The following is a 16,434-nucleotide window of genomic DNA, read 5'->3' on the forward strand; positions in this document are numbered from 1 at the left end:
GGGGTAGGACCAGTCAAAGCTGCTTTGACTTTTACTTTGGTGAAATGCTTCTTGGAACAAACCCACCTCTCACTCTCATTAGTGCTCACCTGGGAGCCTTAAGGTAGTGAAAGAAAAGTGTCCACCAGGTGGTGTCACCCCAGGTGAGGTCTTGGGGCTCATACCGCTCCAGCACCGTTGGCTTCCTCTTTTGCTTTGTGCTTCCTCTGAGGGTGGTCCCAGGGACTTTTTAACCCCGTGTCTATACTTGTGGCTCACCCTCTTGGCATGAGTGGGAGTTATTTCTGTTGTAAGAGAATGGTTTGTTTTCCCCACATCCCCACATTTCGTTTTACCAGAGCTCAACCCCTGGAAACTAGTCTGTGGCACCCATCTGAAGTAGTTAAGATGGATCTGCACAGCGATATTTGTGAAGGAGGGGGATTAAATATGGAAAACTGAGGGATGGGATGTGTTTCCTGTGCCAAAAACCTAAGGGCCACCTGTGCACAGAGTTAAGACCAGGTGAGGACACAGGGAGAAGGCGGCCGTCTGCAAGCCCGGGAAAGAGGCCTCTGAGCCAACCTTGCTGACACGTTGGTCTGGGACTTCCAGCCTCCAGGCTGTGAGGGCATAAATTTCAGTTGTTTAATTCCACCAGTCTGTGGTTCTTTGTTTCGGCAGCCAGAGCTGACTCACACAGTGACTTTGTCCTGGCGAGACAAGAAAACCGGTTTGTCTTCTTTTCGTCTCTGTATGTGTGTGTGTGTGGTGTGTTAGAGAGAGAGAGAAAGAGACAGATGAAAGGGAAGAGAGAGATTGAGAGAAAGAGAAATAAAGGTGGAGGAGAGAGCAGGTGGATCGTCTTTTGGAGAACAGAGTTAAGGAGGTGGTAACTATTCCTTCCCTCTGCCCTCCTTTGGTAGCCATCTCGTGGGCGGGTGGCCTCGACCACAGGCTGAGTCACGCCGGGGGCGGGGCCGGGCAGGGATGGCTCGCCCACTGGATGTCGCGGAGGAGCGGCGCCTGGACCAGGATCTGCGCCAGAGCCTCGGGCGCCAACTCTGCAGACCTGGGCGAGAGAAGCCCACCCACGACTCCCCCCACCAAGCCCGAAGCGGCCGCCCGCCACGTGGGGGCTGGGACACGCAGGGAAGGACCTGGGGCCAGGCGAGGTGAGCACAGGTGGGGCGCAGGTGAGGCGGGGGAGGGGGCGAGGGAAAGCGTGGGCGGCCTGGCCCCGCGCAGGTGGGAGGGGGGCTGCCCCCTGGACAGAGACCGAAGCTAAGGAGACCCCAAATGACACATTCACGGCTGGATGGAACTGTGCTTTACTCAACTGGGCTGAAATTGCCTAAAAGAACTGAAACTTAATTACTAGCTTTCAGTTTTCTCCCGTCCTTCTTCTGGGCGCCCAGAGGGAGAGTGGGCGAAGTTTCACAAACCAAAGTCATTATCCACTACTGAGAAAAAGAAACCGCCCCACCCTTGGTCTCAGTGAGCTGAGAATCCTGTATTCTGAGATTCCAAAAGAGTTGGCTCAAGGACCACTGTTGGACAAGGACTATTGTGATAACAGAGCCTTTAATACACAAAGGAAAAAAAAAAATAGGAGAAATAGACAAATCCAACCTCACAATGAGACATTTTAATACACTGTCTTCAGTTATTTAAGATCAAAAGAGTAAATCAATAAGGACATAGAAGATTTCAAAACTACTAACAATATCATAACATGACATAGTATGAACTCTTGCATCCAAAAATTGGAGAATATATATATATACACACACACACACACACATATATTTAAATATATATATATGTATTTAAAAAACACATGGAACAAATATGAAAACTGATCAAGAATGGGCCATAAAGCCCATCTTGACAAGTTTCAAAGAGCACATTTTCTGATCACTGTGAAATTAAGTTGGAAATCAACAAGAAGAACAAAACTTCTGAATATTTAGAAGTCGAAAAAACACATTTCTAAATACCTCATGTATTAAGCTAGAAAGCACAATGGAAATTTTTAAATGTTGAAAATGTAATGATAATATTACACATGAAAACCTAAAGCATGTAGCTAAAGAAGTATTTCATGAGAAAATTTTGGACGAAAAAAAGCTGAGAACTCAGGAAGGAAAAATTCAGGAGAAAAAAATGTAAAACAGAAAATAAAGAAACTGCTGGTTCATTGAATGACAAATTTCTGGGAGTGATAACTAAAAGAAAATCTGATATTAGACATACGGTAATAAACCTGCAAAACATCAAAGACAAAGCAAAATTCTTCAAGTAGCTAGAGAGGAAACACTGATCATGCAACAAATTTAACCAAATTGGACCCATAGTGGAGGTTCCAAGATCAAAACAGAAGCCAGAGGAGATGGAAACAATAGATTTAAAGTGCTGAAGGAAGATAATTATCAACCTAGAACTGTCCACTCAGGGAAACTGTTCTTCAATAAGAAAACTGACATATAGACAATTCTAATAAATAAGCACTGAGAGTTTGTCACCAACAGATTCTAAAAAAGGAATTTCTAAAAGCTACAGCTCAAGAAGATGGAAAAGCACCTCAGAAGGAAGAGCCCGGGTTCTCATCCAGATCTTCTGACCTACTTTTTATTATAGAATTTTTCGCCTTCTGACACATTGTATATTTTTCTTATCCATTTGATTTTTGTCTCCCTCCTCCTCTCCTTGCCCGCTCCCAGGCAATAGTATATAGAGTTTCTCAATAAATATTTCTGGGAGTGACAGTGTGTGTCTTTAGCATCATAAAAAGGAGCTTAACTTCACAGAGGGATTTACAGTGATAACATAAAAATACGTTTTTTAAAACCTTCCTATTACCCAAAGTTGTTACAGGATCAGCTCCCTAATGGGCAGGCTGTGTCTGATTCACGGTGCACTTCCCGTCCTGCTTCACAGCTCCTTTACTCAGAGCCAGAAGATCCCTGGCACAAATAGCAATACCATTTTATTATTCTCTGCTCAGGAGCTGCTGTGGTTTGGCTTGTTGTTGGAGAGATTTTTAAAGACAAACGTTCAGGATCCTTGCTAGTTGGAGATTAATGAAAATTGAGATGATGCATTTCTGGCTGAGTCACTACTTTTTGCCCTCAGAGTGTAGTTTATACAATAATGAGCCTTTCCTTGACTTCTCACTTGAATATGAATACTTGAATATTCATGATAGTTACAGAAAACAGCGACAAACAATGACTTTGATGCTCTGAGCAGTGCAGCTACCTCTTCTGGCTAGCAACTTCTTGAAATTCCTCCTTCTGGCTAAGTGTGTATGGGAGAGTGTGTGTGTGTTTGTATAAGCACGTGTGTATGTGTGAGCATGTAAGGTGTGTGTGTGAATGTGGGATGTACTTGCATATGGGGGGTGTGTATCAGTATGTGTATGTGTGTGAGCATGTGGTGTGTGTGTGTGTGTGTGTGTGTGTGTGCGTGTGTGTACATGGTGGGGATGCTCTGAGACTTTGGGATGCGTCCTGACTGCTGCTTTTTCCTGGTACCACCTGCCCCTGATATTCTGGTCACCATGGAGACCGTCTCCTTGTCCCTCTGTGGCTGCTCCACGTGACCGTGCTTTGGAGACTTTCTCCTTCAGTGAACTCCATGTAACTCTGTGCTGCTGCTGCCCCACTGCCCCTTGCTTTTAACTTAACCACTCTCACTGCTGTCATCGACTTTGTTTCTTCAGGGAGCTGTTGGTAAAAATTCTTCTAGTCCAACCCAGCTGCCTGCCTACCGATCCACAGAAAGGTGGCCTTGCGTTTCCCTCTTAGGGCCGGCTAGTCCTCCTCATCCCCCTCTCCTTCTCCTTCATTTTGGTCTCTTTAGGAAAATGCTCCACCTGCTCACTCCCATTCTCTTCTCTGTTTTGGAGTTTGATATAATTGTAACTTTTCAAAAACACATCGATTCCGCAAAGTAAGGTACGAGTCATCTCCTTAACATGAAAGCTAGGTTTTATTTGATAAATTATGTTTTCACGACTGATACAAATGTTTCCCTCACTTGTAACTTTAGATTTTAACTGCTTAAAACAAGAAGCTTATACTTGGAAAATGAAACATTTTTCTCCTCTGGAGCATTCTCTGGGACATTTCATTTTTCTCCCTATTATCATTACGGAACAGAGGACGTTCAGCTCTTGGAAACATTATGTACCAGTTTTATAATTTTGCTAGTTTTTTCTCTTCTTAATTGCTCTTTGGATTTTTTCCAAAATGTTAACATTTCTGCCTAATTAAAAGGTGCCAAAAACACGGCCATATTTCTTGCCCCAGCTTGAAGCTCTAAGCTAACTCAATTCATAATTGAGCGAGTCCTCATCTAACTCAGAATTCAGCCAGTCAAGCTGTGAGGAGACAAAGAATCAAACCTCAAATGCCAAGAAAGACATTTTATAAGACATACAGGACATTTAAAAATTGAGGCTCACGGTCCTATCTGTAACACAGTGCTTCTCAAACTTCGGAATCAGATGGAGAGCTCATGAAAAAGGAACAAGTCTAGGCTCACCTCATGCTGAACTAGAATCTTCAGAGAATAAGGTCCAGGTAAGACTGAGAACTACTGTCAAAAAATGCAAACAGCTGAAGATAAAGGGCCTATTGGCTAGAGTGAGAATCTTGAGACCAAACTTGTAGCAAATCGAGTTCACTTCAGTAAAGGAGAGAAAGAATGAAGGGGACTAATGATTAGTAGGCGCCAGCCTCAGGACCTTTGAACTTGCTATTTCCCCAACCTGAAATGCTCTTTTTCCTCCACCTCTTTCAGTGTCAGCTAAAGTGTACTATGGCTATGGTCAGAGAAGCCTTCCATGATGATCGTATCTAAAGAAGCAACCCCTCTTCTGGCTCCCACTTTCTATTATCTCCCCCTGTTTTGCTGTCTTTATAGTACTAATCACTGTCTGAAATTATCTTTTTTTTTTTAGGTTTATTCTTTATTGTCTGTCTCCCTCTACTGGAATGTACCTCCTGAATCCTTGACAAGGGAGCCAAAACCACTCAATGGGGAAAGGATAGGCTCTTCAATAAATGATGGTGGTAAAACTGGATGTCCACATGCAAAAGAATGAAACTGGACCCCTATTTTACACCACTCACAAAAATTAACTAAAAATGATATAAGAGCTTAAATGTAAGACCCCAAACCATAAAACTCCTGAAAGATAGCATAAGGAAAAAGCTCCTTGACATCAGACTTGGCAATAATTTTTTGAATATGACACCCAAAGCACAAGCAACAAAAGCAAACATAAACAAATGGGACTATGTCAAACTCAAAAGCTTCTGCACACTAAAAGAAACTATCAACAAAATGAAAAAAAAAAGCAACCTATGAAATGGGAGAAAATATTTGCAAAACATCTATCTCACAAGGAGTTGAGAACCAAAATATATAAAGGAATTCATGCGACTCAGTAGCAAAAACCCAAATAGTTCAATCAAAGAATGGACAAAGGACCTGAACAGCCATTTTTCCAAAGAAGACATACAGATGGCCAAGAGATACATGAAAAGGTGCTCAGCATCACTAATCATCAGGAAAATGCAAATCAAAACCATAATGAGATATCACCTCCCACCCATTAGGAAAGCTATTATCAAAAGGATAAGTGTTGAAGGCCCAGAGAAAAGGGAATGCTTGTGCAGTGTTGGTGGGAATGTAAAACAGTACAGCCACTAAGGAAGTTCCTCAAAAAATTAAAAATAAAACTACCATTTGATCCAGCAATCCCACTTCTGGGTACAAATCCAAAGGAAATAAAATCACTATCTTGAAGAGATATCTGCACTCTCATGTTCATTGCAGTGTTATTTACAATAGCTGAGTCGTGGAGACAACCTAAGTGTCCGTCAACAGATGAATAAAGAAAACGTGCTGTATGTGTACAATGGAAAATTATTCAGCCACAAAAAGAAGGAAATTCTGCCATTTGCAACAACATGGATGGACTTTGAGGGCGTTATGCGAAGTGAAATGTCAGACAGAGAAAGATGTCACATACATGGAATAAAAAAATGTCAAACTCGGAGAGTAGAATGATGGTTACCAGGGACTGGGACCAGGGTAGGGAAACTGTGGAGATGTTGGTCAAACGGTACAAACTCCCAGTGATAAGATGAATATGTTCTGGGGACCTAACGTACAGCACAGAGACTATGGTTAACAATACGCTATTGTATACTTGGAAGTTGTTATGAGAGTAGATCTTAAATGTTCTCACCGTAACAACAGCAAAATGGCAGTTATGTAAGATGAAGGATGTGTTAAATAACCTTATTGTGATAAACATTTCATAATATATATATGTATTAAATCACCTCCTTGTACACCTTAAATGCTGCTGGATGCAATGAACAGACTACTCACACTCGCGTAAGCAGTAGAGAACTTCATTATGATCTGCCGGGTGACCTGAAGCAGGAGCAGGGCAGGCATGGTCTGCTCTACTCTTATCCCCTCTAACCTTGTTGAAGGGCATGGTCTTTCTCTGGAACACCTCTCTCTCTTGCTCTTGGATCCTAGTTTTTTTTGTTTGTTTGTTTGTTTGTTTTGGAGTCAAGGGATTGGAAGGAGAGAGAGGGAATGGGACAACCGTCTCTTATTCACTGACCCGTGGAGGCGGTTCCCTCTTTGCTGGTTGTCTCTGTTTTTCTGGCTCCCATGGACTGGCCTTTGAGGTCGGCTGAGTGGCAGCAGCCAAATGCTGGCTTTCTTGGGCTGCTTGCATGTTTTCTGTTTGTTTTGTTTTATTGGTTTGTATTTGAGAGCGGCGGGCTTCTCCACTGGATGATTCTCTGCTGTGGGAGAGTGGGCTCCCCTTTGACCATCTGCACCCCTTCTTAGCTCCTGCCTCCACCTGCAAACCCAGGCTTCTTGCCGCCTGTGTTCCTTTGCCTGGTGGATGCAATAAGAACATGGCTCACGGCCGACTTCCTTCCCGAGAAGGGCACTCCTGTGTTCTCGCTGTGCCGACGGCGGAAGGCAGGCTGGCCCACTGTTGCTCTCTCTCTGCTTTGCCTTCTCCTGCTAGTCATTACTGTAGCTGTTTTAATTTAAGGATATTCAATTGGAGCTTTACTTAAAATACCCAAGCATTGGGAATGGTTCAACTCTTAATAATTGGGGAAAAGTTAAATGGAATGTGATTCAATTTTGCAGTGAAATACTTGACAGTCATTAACAAGTCATGTTTTTAAGGAAGAGTTAATTGCTTGGGAAAATATTTGCAATATGGCAGTAATAGGAAAAATGGTGAACAGTTTACAGTAAATCCCAATTTCACTTAATACGTGTGTGTGCATGCATACACACACACACACACACACACACACACACACACACACACATCCCAGAGGAAATACAAGGCAGTGTTTGTTAATTGTGGGCTCGTCTGGGTGGCAGGATTATAGGTGACTTTAATATTCTACATTATACATTTTTTTCCTTTCCTCCAATTTTCTGTAATCAATATATATTGCTTTTATAAGTAAGGGAAAAAAGATTTTTAATCCTGTGGGAATTTTCAGCAATTTTATCATGAGTCTGATTATTTTCTGCCTCTTGTAATAAGGGCTGTGATCTAAGAGACTTTTCTGTTGGAGACAGTGTAAGGGCCACTGTGAAAATAAAAAAAGGTGAGGATGAGCGAAGTAGTGACTATCTACACATTTCATCAATAGCTAAACGGTTAAGATCAGACAGTGTTCTGTTATTTGTAATTGTGGTATACAATGATTAAATTCACGGTATTGTAAATTGAATGTAGTTCTCACTCCATAGAGTGGTTCCAGTTATTCTCAGTGGATCCTTTTGCTGCCTTAAAAGGTTTGATAATAAAAAACCCTTTTTGCTGTCCTTATAGATTCCAATTATTTTTTAATCAATGAGTTTGTTCACCCAGCAGTTGTTGGACCCAGGAATGAGATGGTCTCTAATGCCCTTTCTTATGGACACACAATCTCAGTGAGAGATTCTCTTGGGGATCCTCTCACTTTGCTTCAGGGTGACGGTGGGGAGGAAAACTTCCTCCCATGACACTGCTTTCCCTGCCACTCCCCAGATTCCCTCTGCTGTCCTCCCAGAAACACCCCCAAAAGGCAAATTACTGTGAGGTTTAAGATATGAAAGGGGAAAATAAAATAAGAGAGGGGCAATACTGATAATTGATGATAATCAGTTTTAAATTGAGGACTGTAAGTAACTTGAATATGATCTGAGTTTAAAAAAAATTAAAAAGTAAAGTAAATATATGACTGGCATCAAGAGATGTGGGTTCTGGCCCCGACTCTAACTTGCTAACTTGCTGTGTAACCTGGACAATCATTCGGCCCTCTGAATGCTCAATTCCCTAATCTACAAAATCTTAAAGAGAAGAAGTCAGATTCAGCCTGGAGCTGATTCCTAGCTCAGGCACTACCTTGGTCATCTTTCTCACCCTCTTTAGATGTTCATTTCTTTGTATGTCAAATAAAAGTGATAGTGTCTATCTATTCTGTTCCTGGCACAAAATAGGTACTTCCTATTCCCTTCATTTTAGGAAAATTCGTAGTCTAAAATTCAGACTCTAGTTCAATACCGTTCTTTTACAAGTGAAAAAGTTGAAAAATGGAGCAATTAAATAACTGGCAGAAAGAATATTCACTAAGTGTCCAAACTGTGCCTGGGAATCAAATCGTCTGACATTAGATGGTCAACCCCTCCAGCCATCACTGGTTGCTCATTTGTGACACTAAGCTTAATCGTTAGAAGAACAGACCTCCTTTTGTGGGACTTTCATTTTCCATAAATCATTCAGTTTCTCACTTAGCCTGATGAAGTGGTCTAATCTTACAGCTATTGAGTGAAAGGGTTGGGGTTTGCTGCAGAGCACTAGGGCAGTGAGGGGCAGGAGAAGGAGGAGAACTCGCTTTTCCTTAAAATGGGTGGAGTAAAAGAAAAAATGTGAATAAATTTCTATGCCAGGACAGTAGTAAGGTGCTACTACCTACAATACCCCGTCAACAGCACTGATTGCATTATTTTCCATTTTATGTCTAGTAAGTGGTCATTAGAAAACTGGAAAATATGGAAATGGGTGAGGAAGAAAAATCAACAAGAGAACTGTCATCAAAACAACATTATTCTCAGCTCTGGTAAATTTCTCTCTTTTATTCTCCATTCAGAGATCTTACTACACATCTTTGAGTATGTAATTTTATATCTTGCCGTTTACGCTTAACATTATAACATATGCATTTCATGTTATTTCACAGTCTTAACACTTCTTATTACAAGGCTATATAATATTTTATTGAGAATGGCAGTTTATCTGTTTTTCTGTGAACCACTTGGGTCATTTCCAATTTTCTGCCATTACAATAGAATTGTAATAAACATTTTTATGAATAAAGTTTTTCTGTATGAAAGATCACTGGACTCTAGAGCGTGAATGTATACACAGTCCTCGCGACACACAGTAACTCTCTAAGAAGATCATGCTCAGTTTGCATATAAACTGTCATTTTAAACTTTCATTTTATTGATTTGAAATGTTTTATGCCTATTTATATTTAAAGTGAGACAGAAGCCTTTTTAAAAAATAACAGAAGTAATATGTGATGATTGCAAAGCTTTACATGATACAGAGATGAATATGGTTGAAAATGAAATTAGCCCATATTGTCATCCTAGAGTAAGTACTGTCTATAGTTTGTTGTATATTCTCACAGATTTTTGGGTATGCATATACTGACATTTATTGCTGCTACCATTAGTATTAGAAACATGCATAGCATTTTGCAACTTGCTTTTTTCATTTATTGTAGATGTTAATCATCGTGTCACATTGGCACGTGCAGATATACTTCATTCTTTTTAATAGCTTCATGGTATGAAATAACACAATTTCTTTATCTCATCTCCTTTGATAGACGTTTGGGTTAGCTTCAAGTTTTCTCTTCTTGCAAACAAAGCTGCAATGTCTATATGGTTTATTTTTAATGAGCATTTGCTGCTGTGAAAATGCGACTTTGAAAATCATTGTTGGCAAGATCCTTCCCTCTCCATGTGCTGAAACACACGCTATTTAAACGTCATTTAAATTTTAAAACTTGAATTGAGTCATTTCCGTTAAAACCAGGTTACAATCACAATGATCTTTTCCTCTCATGTAGGAATGAATCCTCTTGCTCCAGATGGGGCATAAAGCTCCTTAAACTGAAATTCATTGCACAGGGGCTCGGATGGCCCTCAACAGATGGAAGTCCAATCTCATTTGGATGGTTATGTAATTCAGGGATTATCGTGGAAGCTTTCAGATAGCCTCAGACAGAAAGTGGACAGAGTCAGGCTCTGTGGCAAAGGCAGGTGAAGAGCTGTGGATTCTCTAGTTTCTTTGTGTGAACTGATTTGCTAGTGTTAATAAGACTAGAATCTGAGATCCAAGCCGTATAACATGGTCTGGTCTAGTGACTAACCTTGGGATCTCAGAAATCGAGCATCTGGATACCAGCTGGAATTCAGAATTTCTTGTTAAATGACCTTGGGAGGATCATTCCGTCTCTCCAAAGGCTTCATTTTCACAAGTATGCCCAGCAATGCCTCTCTTAGGAGGGGATGATATTAATATTTATTCATAGATATTTACTAAGCTATATGTGCCGAGAAGTGTTCCAAGTGCTAGAGACACAGCTATAAACACAGGAGATGAGAATCTATTTTCCTTTTCCCCTAAACGTGAGCTTGTTGCCTTCCTCAGCTGGAAGTAATCAACGAATCTACCTGAATATACTCAACATACATCACCAACGTCTACCCTTTGTGTGTTACATCTTCTTGGTAATGCAGGCTAAACCACAACCAACTTATTAGCCAAATCAAATGACCTCTTTTTCACTTATTCATTCAACAAGATACTATTTCTCCTGCCTTATATCATGCCTGCATTGCAACAGTTAGCATTCATCTTTTCAACACACACTGAAATTCCCCCTTCACCCCTCCCCCCTCCCTCCCTTCCCTCCTTTTACCTGTAACAGTGCCTAGAATAAGCACTTAGAACAGTGACTGGTACACAGTAGGTGCAAAGTAAATTTTTGTTGCCCAGATATCCACAAATATTTATCGTCTAACTTTCAGGCACTGGGAGTAGCTTTGGAGGATACAAGAATAAATAAAATACTATTTCTGCTTTCAAAGATCTCGTATCTACTTAGGAGAGAGGCATGTTAACCCCAGAAATATGGTGACTGCTTTAAGAATTGTGTGCAACTAAAGTGGCCATTTCCTACTTTCTTGTTGTATTCACCTACCTACCCCAGACTTTTTAATTTACCTAAAATAGGCAGACTAGATAAGCTCAAACTTTTTTGTCTCTGTTTTTCAGTGAATCAGAGATTACATTTCCTATCCTTCTCAAGGATTTCTTTGGAGGCAGAAATGGTAAATCTTTTATCCTTATTTGAAAAGCTGGTATAAATATTTCAGGACACAATCGAGCTTTTCTCATTAAAGCCCATTCTTCTGCCTCTGTACACGGAAATTTCTAGCTGTGGAGTGAAAGGACTATTTTAAAATAATTATGAAGATCCCACTTCCATGGTAACCATGACAAATGGACTTTTGCTATAATAGGTTTTGATGAGCTTATTTTTAATCAGAGCCATGACATTTTTTATTTTAAAAAATCCCTTAACCTTATTTGATCTCTGTTTTTCAACCTGCTCTCTGTTACAGGCTGTGGTGGGCTGAGACAAGTCAGAAACCATTTATTTTTCAAACCAATAGCATAACTTGTGAATCACTGTTCTCAGGCAGACTTGATGATACTTGTAGAGGTGCTAGTTATCCTAAACCTTCCTTCTTATGTTTCTGCATATTAGAAAAAGCAATGAATAAGCAAAAATCTTCTTTGGATACTTTCCGTAGAATTACGTTTGCTTGTGCGGTAATGGATGTGAGAAACTGTCATTTCCCCTTAGGTCACTTTTAATGTCCTACCCATAGATGGCAGTAAGTGACCACTCTGCTAGCCCCTTCCTATCAGGCCATGTGTTGTGAAACTGTGGTAAAGGAAAGACGTGCCAGAAGACAGACAGCATCTCTGAAGGATGCTTCATTTGGTTGCCTGAGAGGCAGCTCTTCTCTCCAGAGCTGGAGAATTCTAATCTGTTTTGATTCTTCTTCTGAGGCTTCAGAGAAGCACCCCAGCAACATGGAAGTAGTGGTCAAGGCCAAACAGGGAGGGTCAAGGCTGGACACACAGGGCCAAGGGAAGGCATCCGGTTGAGAGCTTCCCAGGATTGCCCTGTGCCTCTGCCTTCTGTCTTGACTCATTCAAGTCGAGCATTGTGAAATGGAAGTTCCTCTGACAGTTCAGCCTCATCTGTCTGGTCCCTGTGGGTCTGGAGACCCTCTTTCTGATTTTCCAACCTCTGAGCAAACTGTATGCTTGGGCAGCCCCTCTCTAGGTCTTGATGTGCACCACTGGCCCCAGAAGGTTGGAGAGTCAATGTGCAGATGATTTTAGACAGAATAATTGAGAGTAGGTATTAACTGACTGATATGTATACACCTTTTATTCTGTGTTTATGATTTGTCTAGCACTGTGCCAAATACTTTATATACAACTTCTCATTTACTTTTCACAAGAGCTCTATAAATTAGAGGTTAGGAATCTCGTTTGACTAAGGTGGAAATGGAAGTGAGTTAACTTGCTCAAGTTTATAAAACAGGTTTAAACTGCTTTGTCTAGTTTAAGGAGCCCCTTCTTGAGATACGGTAAGACTCTGACCTTCTGAGTCAGCCACGAGCATCAGGAAAGGGAGGAATGTTTCAAATCCTTGAAGACTTTACAGTGGGATGGCTTTTACACACCAAAAGGACATCAAGGGAGCAGAATCTGAGAAAACCCAAATTATGGTAAGTAGGGATTTTGGAAAATACTGGAATAAATGAGTTTCACAGAAGTGAAAGTGACTGGGATAGAAATGGAAGCAAAACAGGAGCCATGTTGAACTCAGGATGTGCTACCCTGTCCTCTCAGTTTCCCTTGATCGGTACAACATTAAAAACGCGGCTAGTGTCCTCGCCTGGTAAGGGCCAAATTGTATCAACTGGGTATTTTCAAACTCTCATGGGAACCTAGGATCTGGACCTGCTCTCAGAATATCTCTGGTGATATAGGTCTCCTGAAGAATCAGCAAGAGGTGTTTTATAAGAACTCATAGCCTACAAATGGCCGATGAGCACATGCAAAGGTGCTCCACATCATTAATTATTGGGGAGACACATTCAACACCACAGTGAGATACCACTTCCCTCCCATTAAGGATGGTTAGAAGACAAAGTCAGACAACAGCAAATGTTGGTGAAGATATAGAGAATAATGAAAAAGAATATGAAAAGGAACATATGTATGTATATGTATGACTGAAACATTATGCTGTACACCAGAAATTGACACAACATTATAAATCGACTAGACTTCAATAATAGAAACAAGAGACATGGAGACATTTGAATGCTCAGGCCATACTGGTGGGAATGAAAAATGGTGCAGTCACTTTGGAAACACTTTGGAGGTTCCTTGAATGATTAAACAGTTACAATAGGACCTGGTGATTCCACTTCTCAATTTACACCCAAGGGAAATGAGAATGTGTGTCCACAAAAACTTATATGTGAATGTTCACAGCAGCATTGTTCGTAAGAGTGAAAATGTAGAAACAACCCAAATATCCATTAGTTGCTGAACGGATATATCCATACAATGGGATATTATTCAACAGTAACAAGGAATGAAGCATTGATGTATGTTACAACATGGACGGACCTTGGAAACACTATGCTGAGTGAGAGACTGCAGTCACAGGAGACCATGTATTGTATGGTTCCATTTATTTATTTACTTTTTCTCCCAATTTATCCCTTCCCACCCCCTTTCCCCCTGGTAACCATAAATTTGTTTTCTATGTGAGTCTGTCTCTGGTTTGTAAGTAAGTTTGTGTCTTTTTTTTTTTTTTTTAGATTCCACATATAAGTGATATCATATGGTATTTTTCTCTCTCTTTCTGGCTTACTTCACTTAGTATGATGATTTTCAGGTCCATCCATGTTGTTGTAAATGGCATTATTTTATTCTTTTTTATGGCTGAGTTGTATTCCCTTGTATGTATATATACCACAACTTCTCTATCCAGTCATCTGTTGATGGACATTTAAGTTGCTTCCATGTCTTGGCTATTGTAAATAGAGCTGCTATGAACATTGGGGTGCATGTATCTTTTTGAATTAGAGTTTCCTCTGGATATATGCCCAGGAGTGGGATTGCTGGATCACAGAGTAAGTCTATTTTCAGTTTTTTAAGGAATCTCCATACTGTTTTCCATAATGGCTGCACCAAACTACATTCCCACCAGCAGGGTAGGAGGGTTCCCTTTTCTCCACACCCTCTCCAGCATTTATCTTTTGTGGACTTTTGAATGATGGCCATTCTGACTGGTGTGAGGTGATACCTCATTGTAGCTTTGATTTGCATTTCTCTGATAATTAGCAATATTGAGCATTTTTTCATGTACCTGTTGGCCATTTGTATGTCTTCCTTTGAGAATTGCTTGTTTAGATCTTCTGCTCATTTTTTGATTAGGTCGTTTGTTTTTTTGTTATTGAGTTGTATGAGCTGTTGGTATGCTCTGGAAACTAAGCCCTTGTCAATCGCATTGTTTGCAAATATTTTCTCCCATTCCTTCCGTAGGTTGTCTTTTCATTTTATTTATGGTTTCTTTTGCTGTGCAAAAGCTTATAAGTTTAATTAGGTCCCATTTGTTTTATGGTTCCATTTATATGAGATGTGCAGAACAGGCAAATCTGTAGAGACAGAAAGTAGATTAGTGGTTGTCTGGGGCTGGGGGTGGGATGTAGGAGGATTGGGTGATAGCTCAAGACTATGGGGTTTCTTTCTGGGGTGTAGAAATGTTCTAAAATCAACTGTCAAGATGGTTGTGCAACTCTGTAAATAAACTGAATCATACATTTGAAATGGTTGAATGGTGTGTATTTGAATTATAGCTCAATAAAGCTGTTAAAGAAAAAAGAATCCACAGTCTGCAGCAGCTACTTCTGGAGAACTTTCCCAGGTACTATGCTAAGCACTTTACAAGTGTTCATTCTTGTGATCTTCACAACAATCTCATGAGGTAGGGACTTTAATCGTCCCTATTTTACAAGTGGGGAAACCTGGCTGTGGACCCAAGGGAATGAAGGATCCCGCCCAAGGTGCCTTAGCTTGCGAGAGGCTGCGTTAGAGTCTTGTGTAGAAATGGGAGGCTTTGAATCTCTGCTCTTAATCATCGGCCACGCTGCCTGTGAGAGAGGAAATCTTTGTGTGTGATCGCCTAGTTAAACTCTTCCTCATTTTATATACGAAGTGCGGATGGGGAAGAGGTCACCCTTTGGGTGGAGCTGGCACAGAATCCCGTCTGCTACTCCCTGTCTGGGATTCTCCATTGCATCCTGTCACCCAGGTACAGAAGGGTTAGCAAGGATAGAGTCCGACCCGTTACCGTACACAGGAAGACATTTTTTTCCTTAAACTCTATTATTATCATTTTTGAATCTGGGAGGAGAGGTAGGTCAAAATGCATAGATGGTGGTGGAGGAGTGTTCAGAAGAAGAAAATGATGGAGCAGGTAATAAAATTGGCTGGGGAATTTGGGAATGTACGAGAAGTAAAGTGAGATAACACGCCAGCGTGTACGTGAAAGAGTGCCTGTGTCAGCCTTCGTGTTGTGTTATCAGAGGGTTTCAAGGCAACTAAATTTGCAGAAAGATCTTGCCTGAAGTTAGAATGATTCTTTTTTATGGGAGAAACTATTAGGTATCCCCTATTCCACTTCTGCTTCACTGTTAATTCTAGTGAAGATGTGGATGGGTAGCAGCAGGCGATGAGAAAGACGGGAGAGCAGAAACAAACCTTGACATTCCATTAAGTGACAAAGTCAACTGAGTACCAAAGAAAGCCTTCTGAATTAGCATATGATCAAATTCCCATCACTGTTCCTCGGCTCTCTTTCATGCATCATCCTCTTGTTTACCTCCATCAGCCTCCTATAGCAGACCTCCGACAGCTCTGCTGCTCCTCCTGTCTCTTTACAATATGGGCAGTCATTTGGCCGAAGGTCTGCATGTTCTTTGAGCCTGAGCTGTCCCTCTGTTCCCTGGCATGTTAGTCCTCCCTCTTGAATTGCTCAACTGCTCCGTTCGTTCCCATCACTGTCTCCTGAATGACTCAAAATGGAGCAGAGCTTCAGAGAACACTCTGGTATTTGTAGTCTTACACTGGATTTGTAACCTTGAAGGTTCCCCTTGGGGGGAATTTACACGTCTGGGGGCAACGTCAGATGGCAGCGTGTTCAGAGGAGCATGGCGGTGAATGTG

The 16,434-nt window shown here is 41.1% G+C and overlaps 1 long non-coding RNA gene across 1 annotated transcript; it reads left to right on the top strand.

Moving 5' to 3' along the window:
- Nucleotides 1-763: 763 nt before the first annotated feature.
- LOC141574201 (uncharacterized) lies at nucleotides 764-7,875 on the top strand. Its single transcript, XR_012500966.1, has 2 exons — nucleotides 764-1,154; nucleotides 4,946-7,875. It is a non-coding gene; the product is annotated as an uncharacterized LOC141574201 (long non-coding RNA).
- The last annotated feature ends 8,559 nt before the right edge of the window (nucleotides 7,876-16,434 follow it).

Source organism: Camelus bactrianus, chromosome 20 (genome assembly GCF_048773025.1).
Source record: "Camelus bactrianus isolate YW-2024 breed Bactrian camel chromosome 20, ASM4877302v1, whole genome shotgun sequence".
NCBI classification, from domain to species: Eukaryota; Metazoa; Chordata; class Mammalia; order Artiodactyla; family Camelidae; genus Camelus; species Camelus bactrianus.